This window comes from Ctenocephalides felis, unplaced genomic scaffold (genome assembly GCF_003426905.1).
Source record: "Ctenocephalides felis isolate EL2017-DRISC unplaced genomic scaffold, ASM342690v1 CF-g0.4_SCAFFOLD_01886, whole genome shotgun sequence".
NCBI classification, from domain to species: Eukaryota; Metazoa; Arthropoda; class Insecta; order Siphonaptera; family Pulicidae; genus Ctenocephalides; species Ctenocephalides felis.
Window position 1 is genome coordinate 29,692,481 of NW_020538040.1, and position 10,143 is coordinate 29,702,623.

The window sequence follows — 10,143 nt, forward strand, 5'->3', positions numbered from 1 at the left end:
ATTTTAATTCTATACATATTTTTATAATTATTTTTTAAATAATTTTCAATTTAGCAATTAAATCAAGCCTGGAATAATTTTATTCTTATCGTTAAATATTACATGAGACAAATAAAATATATTTCAATCATTCAAAAAATATTATTCTAAAACAAAAGATAGTAAAAAAAATTATTCGTTCCCGCGAAAATCGCGAAAATCGCGAAACCATCCAGATCTCAAGGACCAGTGGCACCAACGAAGCTGGCGGCGCGGGTGCCGGCGCTGATCAAGGCACGAATAGGGATGCGCCTGCAGGCGGATCAAGTATGGATTCGTCACGGCATAGTGTCAGCTCGTCGTCCAGCGTGATGATGGTTGGATCTAACTTTCGAGTAGGCAAAAAAATTGGATCTGGAAATTTCGGCGAGCTTCGGTTAGGTAAAAATTTATATAATAATGAGCATGTCGCGATCAAGTTGGAGCCGATGAAATCCAAGGCTCGACAGCTGAATCTCGAGTACAGGTTTTACAAGCTTCTAGGAACACTCGCTCCCGCGACGGTGGAAGGTTTACCGCGCGTCTATCACTTAGGAACGTGTGGCGGCCGATACAACGCAATGGTGCTAGAACTTCTAGGACCATCTTTAGAAGATCTTTTCGTCATATGCAACAGAAAATTTCATCTCAAGACCGTGCTCATGATCGCCAAACAATTACTCCATAGGTTAGAATTCGTTCATAGCAGACACTTAATATACAGAGATATTAAACCTGAAAATTTTTTAATAGGAAGAAATACAACAAAAAGAGAAAAAATTATACACATAATAGATTTTGGATTAGCGAAAGAATACATAGATATATGTGCGAAGAAACATATACCATATAGGGAACATAAGTCTTTAACAGGAACAGCTCGGTATATGTCGGTTAATACGCATTTGGGAAAAGAACAATCTAGGCGAGACGATTTAGAAGCCTTAGGTCATATGTTTATGTACTTTCTTCGCGGATCGTTACCTTGGCAAGGGCTGAAAGCCGACACGATCAAAGAACGCTATCAGAAAATAGGCGATACGAAGAGATCTACACCGATCGAGGTATTATGCGAGGGACATCCTGAAGAACTGGCTATGTACTTACGCTATGTAAGGCGTTTAGACTTTTTTGAGGCTCCTGATTACGACTATTTGCGCGGACTTTTTCAGAAATTGTTCGATAGACGCGGTTATGTCGATGACGGAGAATTTGATTGGACTGGCAAAACTCTTTCCACGCCTGTAGAATCTCAACGAACTGGACAGGACATTGTGGTTTCGCCAAAACGTGAACGTCATCCGGCCCCAAATAAAGTAAGCAAACACTGATATTAAACTTTTAAACCGTGATAATTGTGATAACACTTTGTACCTTTCATAATATTATACATTAATTCTTTCTTCCAATTTGTGTAAGAATTTTTTGATATATTTTTGATATATTTTTTAATAAATAAATATGTTTTTTGTATTTTGTATTTTGTATTCTGTAGTACTAGAGAATCTTTACACAGTTTCGCAAATAAATGAAAAAACTCATTTTGACTGTATTTTAAGATGGATTAGTAATTTTTTTAAAGAATAATTAACGGTTAATATACCCATAAAATTATGTATACTATATGCTACAATTACAATTTAGGTAAACACTATTTTTTAAAAATATAATAATACTGTTTATTTCTGTTTATTTAACTTTATTGCAAATTTTCACATGATATTGATAGGACATTCACCTGATTTTTGAGCTGAGATTAAAAATTTGGTCTAGGAAAGTTACAAAGGTAGATTTATGTTAGGTTAGAAGTTTTAGTATGTCAGGCTATAAATACTTTTAATTGAAAACATAATTTTTATTAATATTTTTATTATTTAACCTGTGTTCTCTTGACTTATTCATTTTATTAAGTGTTAGTTTTTAACTTCCCGAAGGCGAAGTTTATGTTCTTAAGATAATTTTAATGTTTTATTGTTTTTTTTGCTTAATATATAAAAATTGATTAATTAGTTTATTACAATATATTGTATATTTTTACATTTGTTCATTTCTTTGCTGAACGATGAGACCGAAGTTATTTTTTGATACTATATGATATGATTCCATATATGATTCCTAATCGCACTAAATTAGGTTTCCTAGAACAACGTTTGTATGATCATGAACTTATAAATCATTAAGCCCAATAAACGTTAATTAGTTGAACTTGTATTTATTCTAATGATGAAAATAAAACTTTTCACTAGTGAGTGCCAACTCGAATCAAGAAAATCGAATAATTCAAATCAAGCCCTTAACAACTTGATTCGAATCACATTTTACTTGATTCGAATTAACTCGCATTAAGCCGAGAAATATTTTTACAATCCCAGCTAATTCATCATCATCATTGTAGAAATGTTTTTCCATTGTTCAAAAATTTACCACCTTGTACTTTTTACTCTATATACTGAGAAAAATAAAACTGCCAGGTGTCAAACAGATCCAATGTTTTATTTTTGATTTTAGATGGATCTTGCGAAATAATAACCACAATATTTTCAACGAATGCACAATATAAATTTCATAGGCACATTTTTTACAAAGATAACACTGTATATAACAATGTTTAAGTGTATAAGATAGATTTGACATTCATCAGCAGACTTGAAGTAACTGATTAACTGTTTTTTTTTTGTGAAATTGCTTTTTCAAACTGATTCTACATTTTCATTTACAAATTTTCATTTTCATTTACAAACTTGCCAGGGTAAAGGCTCAGATGGTTCTTTGTACCCCACCCACATATAAGCTATTATGGAAATTATATAAATACATCTGCTGAAGCTAACTTAAAATTAACAGTATATCATATAAAATAATTAAATAATGTACACTTAAAAATTATATTAAGATCTAGTTACTAGTACAAACTAGATAATAGTAGTAGTAGATCTAGTACAAAGAACTAAAAAAACTAACAACGAAAGAATACTTTTGTTATAAATTGTCAAACATTGTCATTTACTTTCTGGTGACGACGTTGCTTGACTCAAGGCGATTGCTGATTACACATCTTTTGCCCTCTACTTTCAAATATTGTTGTTAAAAGTTCCTAACTTTACTTGTTTTTGAGATATTGTTGGTGAACCTTCTTGTCTACTCTATATAGACACGAGATGAAGCTAATCCGAGAATGGATTTAATAATTTATTTTGATGCTATCAACGAAATCAAGCAATGATATAACTAGTGGTGAATGGCTTAAAGCAATACAATATTTTCTAGGAAAAAAAACTGTAATCAATAAAAATTGATCAATGATTTACAACAATTGTTTTATACATTTTCAAATAGATAAATATAAACACTATATATTTTATCTTTCATAAAGTATACAGGGAGGATCTTATCGCTCAAAGCACTTGAGAAAGTTTACATTAGCAAGAGGTGAATGAATGAATTCATCTGAGGATATTTCTTACGATTAGAATAACGCATTTGAAATATATACATTTTTAAACAGAATTGTGAATTTAAGATTCATATTTGAAGTATAAAACTTTGTAAATTTTTGAAAATTAAAAAAAAATTCTCGGAAAATTCGCTTGAACCGTATAAGTAAACTTTAAAAATTAAAAATCTTGGTACGGAACCCAACAAAATTGTAACGTAATTGTAAAATTGTAAGTAAAAAATTAGTACTTATTTTTAAAAACTTCTTTAAAAACATCTGATAATTTGATGTGCATACGTGTCACGTGTCATTTCATTTTTGACCACGAAATATCTTTTTTTTTAACTTTTTCTTCTGTATCTCCGAAACCGCTAGATCTGCCTTACCAAAAATTTCATCACTTCTTTATTTTGTCATTACAAGTAAAACGTTTTTTGAATCATTGAATCGAGTACTCCGTTCTCTCAAAAACTGAATTACCGTTGTTGGCACATTTTGCCCCATATCTCGGAAATGGCTAAACCTGTCTTCACCAAAAACTAATCAGCACGTCTTCATATCAATAGGAATCTAATGTCTTTTCAACCAATAAAATCGATTGGTCTGTGGACAGGTATTGAATTGTATCCAAACATACATACAAACTACACACACACACACATACATCCATTTTCTCTGAGGTATGCCAAAATGTTCAGAAATCTTTTAAGCGTAAAGATATGCAAAAATTTTTATTTTCGATTTTTTTGCGATTACTATAGCTTACCCTAAGGGAAGTTAACTATATTGCTTGTGATAAAATCAATTAACCCCAACACATACCTATAATAAATATGTCTATGATTATTAGATATAGATATTGATATAGATATAGATGTATTAGATATACAATTTACAATTTTACAATTAAATAACAAAACAATATTTAGCAAACCAAATATAAAATACAAATAAAGGAGTGCTAAACTAATTTAATTTTGAGTCTTGATTTTATGAAACTTGATATTACATCTTCGTTTAGGGCATCTTCAAAAGTTGAGGTCCTGTATATCCATTAATTTGCAGAAATTATTTAAAAGTTTAAAAGCTTTTCTGAAAAAAAAGCAGTATCAGAGACGAAGAAAAATATTTCAAAGCTAAGTAATTTTCAGTTATAGCCAAAAATTGCTGTATTTGTAAGATATCACATATAATCAGTAAACAATAGATATTTATGATATTAAGGGGATGGTACCACTGTATTTCTTGAAGTCAAAATTAATATATTCAGAAATGTCATAAAAACTGTTGGCTTTTAGTAAATTAATCAAAACGTTGTGGAATTTATGATTGCTTATTTGTAAAGGTAATAAATTGAACAGTTGAATACCAAAACCATCAATTGAATTAAAAGTAGTATTAAGCTTAAAAGTCGATCCTTTGATAGTTCTATTTCTTGTGACATAGTGGGAATCAGACATGGAAGATAAATTAAAGTACTGGGGATTATTTTTTATAAAGAGAAGTGTAATAAGTAGGAATATGTTAGGAACGGTAAGAATGTTATACTTCTGAAAAATATTTCTACAACTTGTCATCGAGTTAAGAGAGAACATGATTTTTAATGCCCTTTTCTGAAGTTTGAGAACATGTTTTAAGGATGCTGAAAAACCCCAAAATTGAATGCCGTAGACCAAATGCGAGTAGATGTTAGAGTAGAATAGATAGAAAGAAAACAATTTAAACTAATGTTAGATTTTAGCACTCTTAACATGAAACAAGTTCTGGAAAGTTTAGGTATTAATGACGAATAAATATGATTATCCCAATTTAAATTTTTTTGAATTTGAATTCCTAGGAATTTAGAAACGGCAGAAGAATTGAAGAGGACATCATTAATAAATTAGGGAATTGATTTCGTTATTAATCCTATTGACTGTTCGAACGATATTATTAATATGAATGTATTAATTCTCTTGGTTGATTAGTTTCGGCCCTGTATCGTTTGCAAGTGCCGTTGTAACTAACTGTTGTTTCTGATGACCCCCTTAACATGTACCCTTCTTGGTATCCATCAGAGTGATATATTGCAGATGGGTGGTGCTACCTGATGCGACTGGCCGTATTCAATTGCAAATATCTGCATGTTAATACATCCATCGCCTGAATATATACCACCTATCCACATGCACTGTAATAACTTCTCGAGGCTAATAAATTTTGCACAGCGTTTGGATCGCGCTTTCGAACTTCCACAATGGAGAGTTTGTGAACGATGCAAAATTCAAACTGACTTCGAATTGAACAAACAACTGAAAAGACGTATAAACATTGGGAAAGCTGCAAGTTCTAATGTCAACTACACGCATTTTATAAGGAACCATTTAAGTTACGCGATAGTTCAGTAATTTGTTTCTTAATATAATATTTGAATTCTTGAATGACAGCTTATTACTGTAGTAGAACCTTATAGGAGATCGTATACTATATAAATATTATCTTTAATCCAAACTTAAAATATCATATTTTGATAGCTACAAATTATATAATTGAATAACTTTCTAGTTATACTTAGAAAAGTAATTATTAATTGTACAGAATTTATTTATAACTTAAGTTCTATTTGTTAACTAATATATAGGAGAGCAAGGCGAAGCACAAAGGTCTAATTAGACTTTGAGCTATTATATTGTGATAACCAAACCAATTATATCACAACAACAATTAACACACATCAAATAAGCAACTATCTGACTATGTTTCCAGATAATTCGTCTTAATAGAAATGCATTTTATTTACTGTTTTTAGGGATAAAATGGAACAGGGGCTAACAGACCTAATGCCTTATTTTCAACTTTAAAGGGATTTTATGAAATAATAGCTACAATACTCAACCAATGCAAAATTTGAATATAATGGCCACATTTTTGACAAAGATAACACTGTATATAACCTTAATCTAGTATTTCGTCAGAGATATTTATCAGCAGAGTTGAAATAACTTTTTAATAACTTCCCGTAGAGTAAGTTATAGTAATGAGCCGAAAATCGAAAATGAAAATTTTTACATGTGTTTACGTTTAAGAGGTTTCTGAACATTTTGGCATACCTCAAAAAAAATGGGTGTGTGTGTATGTGTGGAGACAATTTTCAATTTTTCAGACAATTCAAAATGCAATCGATTTCTATTGGTAGGGAAGTGTGCTGATTAGTTTTTGAAGAAGACAGGTTCAGTGGTTTTGGAGATATGGAGCAAAAAGTGCTAAAAATGTCGGTTTTTAAGAGAACGGATCAACCGATTTGGATAATCTAAAAAACGTTTGATTTCTATCGTTTGAGGGAGATGTGCTGATTAGTTTTTGGCAAAGGCAGGTTTAGCTGTTTTGACGGAGCAAAGAGTGCAGAAAATAGAAATCAAGTTTTTAAGAGAATGAAGCATTCAATTTGAATGATCCAAAAAACATTCAATTCGTAATGATGGGGAGAAGTAGTGATTAGTTTTTAGAAGATACGAAGCTAAATATGCAAAATATGGCAGTTTGTGAAAGAACTAAGCATTCGAAAGGAATGATTCTAAAAACTTTCTGCTTGAGTTGATGCAACGATTGCTTTTGGGTAAACATTTTTTTTTACTTTCAAGAAAAAAAAATTTTTTTGAATATCGAAAATAACTCGGATATTAATTCTGATTCTAACTAAAAATTTAAAGCTCACTTATATACTTCAAATAAATAACTTTAACTTTGATTTTCAGTTAATCTAATTCTTATAAATGACAATGTCCTTCATTTTAAATTCGATTGATTATTTTAAATTCTATTGATTAGGTTTTGTTTATTTACCCTTCTGTAAACATATAAGTTATGGTTACAGTATTTATAATAATCTATTTGAAAACATTTACTCTATTTACGCTCTACCCTATATCATTTTTGAAATGTGAAGTTATTAATTATTAAAATAGAAGAATTTAGAAATGTATGTGCATGGGAATATTACATTATTCCATTTACCCAGTTTTTGCCTCAACGGATTTGAATAGGTCGCATATGAATCTTGTGCGGTATCCTATCGCGGTTTAGCGTCATTTTGAATAAAATTCGAAATATTAAAAGTGAAGCAAAGCTACTGCAACGATTCATAGCACACGGGCTGGCTCAGTGCGGCGTACGGGTAAAATATGATAATGCCTTCTAGGTTTGTTTCAGGATATGCCGCGGTTAAACCATCATATAAATTAAATTATCATAACACAATTCCCACGAGGGCAGTTAGGCATTTTCAAAAAGTAGAACCGGCTGAGCTGAGCGGAGCGCGTTTGCTCTATTCTAATAAATCCCGCACGAAACCAACGATGAATAATTTTCGAAGCTCACTACTGCCGCTGCCGCTGCCTTTTATTGCCGCGGTGAATTTTATCGCATTTTTCGAATTTTTTCTTTGTTTGGTGTATGATATAAAAGAAATGATATCTAAACTTAAATCTGTTCTGAAATTTTAAACACAAAGTTTTGAAGTAAAACTTCTTTAGGCGCGACTAGGGTATAAATCCGTACAAATGCAACGGAAGTGCGTTATGGCAGGTAAGAGTCGAGTGCCAATATCGCTCTCGATGATATCATTTCTATACGGATCGATTTGATTAGTCGTCGTGTATGTGAATAGAGATCTTATATCAACAAATATTATAGAATTTATTAATCAGCAATTACTTCATTTCTCTAATGAAGGTTTATTTCTAAATGCTAACAAACCGATCATGTCATATTTGAAGCATGACTTTAATTATATTATTATTTTGAAATATTATACATATTATTAATGCTATTATAAAATATATAATCTATAATTTATCATTATATAAATGTGTATAATGGTTGACGTTGGCACTAATGAATGTGTGCATCACGAGTGTTACCATATTACTAATAAACATTATTCAAAATTGGTTATATGATGTATTTATTTTTACTTAAATGCCATGTTGTACAGTAGCAAATAAGTTTGACTTCAATTGCGTGTGAACCTTACGGGCACTTTTTTTTTCATACTACATTTTCACTTTAAGCTATATGGGATTTCAATCACAAGTCTCTGCCTCGGAGAGCTTGATGTACATCGGTTTTTACTTGGAAATATAGATAGCAATATGCATTCGTGTGAAAATAGTCTTTGCCACTCTTGCCAGCAATGCTTCATTGACGGACAACTTTGGTTTGCCACCTGAAAAAACGACGTAGTTAGTGGAGTCAAAATCATCATAACAGGCCCTCTTAGGGGCGTCCATTAATCGCGTGACATTTTTAGGGGGAGGCTTTGACAAAAAATCACGAAATATTACGTAGGGAAAGGAGGGGTATAGTAAGATATCACGTGAATTTTTTTTAACTGATTTTTTTTTTAAATTCAAACATTTTCAAAAAAAAATAAAAGAATACAGTTTTATCACGTAACTAAAAATACATGTGATGTTTGGTAATTTTGAATATCAACAACTATCTGATAATAAATTTTGAATATTTTCATGTAATTTTGAATATCTCCAAGTATCACCAAAAAGGAGGAGGGCGAAAATCCTTAAAAACTCGCTCACGTGATTAATGGGCGCCCCCTTACCTAAGAGCTTGATCGCTATTTAAATGATATATGTAAAAAAAACTTTGAACTATGTTGGTAATCTATCATAATGCTAAATTTGTGATATTACCTTTAGATTATGCAATAAAATTATATTTGACAGATTGGAAAAGCATCGATGTCATAGCATAGTTTTCATAATTCAATTGTCACAATGCTGCAACAATGTTTGTTATTATTCACAAGAAAATATTAGGAAAACTTTTTTCATATTTTTTTTATTCGTTATAAATGGATCTTTCTCTTACTATATGCTGATAATTTCTTATGTTTCTTAAAACGTCTATAAGTTTTTTTTTATTATCTAGCATCTAAAATTTAAAAAATAATTTTCTTTGATTTGATGACATATGTCAAAAAATTTTGCTATATGTCGATCAGAATTTCATACAGTGATCTGGTATTGGGTATATGTCATAGACCTTGTAATGCATGTATTATGAGGTCTATGGTATATGTTTTAAACATTATTGTCAAAATAATTAGTATCAAATATTTAATTTAAAATATCTATTTTAAAAAAGTTTTATCCAATATCAAATAAATTTAAACTAGTAGTGCATGGCATCGTGCCTTAAGGCAAATACCAAAACTTCCCGCACCATGATTTTTTTTTTTTTAATTTTTAAAAAATTTTGAAAACTTTCAAAAAAATTAAATCTTTGAGAATTTTGAAATTTTTGAAAAAAATTGACTGTTTTAAAAAAATTTATTTTTTTTTTTATTTAGAATTTTTATTATACTTTGAATTTTTTGAATGTTTTAAACTTTTTTCAAAGCAATCCTGCTGCGTGGCTATTTTAGAGCAGAAATATCAAAGCGCGTAAGCGCCCCATCGCAGTCTAACGGTTAAACAGTAATACGAACCTATAGAAAAGTCCAGAAAATGCTTACTTATTATTAAAATCTCTATAAAATATATGATAATTTGATGTGCATGAATTCAAACCTGTAAAACCTAAAGATATATAATAAATTTTATTTTTGATTTTTTGCGATTACTATAACTTACCCTAGTGAAAAATGCTTTTATGATTTGGACATTGAGGCATTATTTACAATTAGACCTAAG

At 30.4% G+C, this 10,143-nt stretch overlaps 1 pseudogene; it reads left to right on the forward strand.

Annotated features, from left to right (window-relative positions):
- The first annotated feature begins 308 nt into the window (after positions 1-308).
- On the forward strand, positions 309-1,349 carry LOC113374843 (annotated as a pseudogene).
- The last annotated feature ends 8,794 nt before the right edge of the window (positions 1,350-10,143 follow it).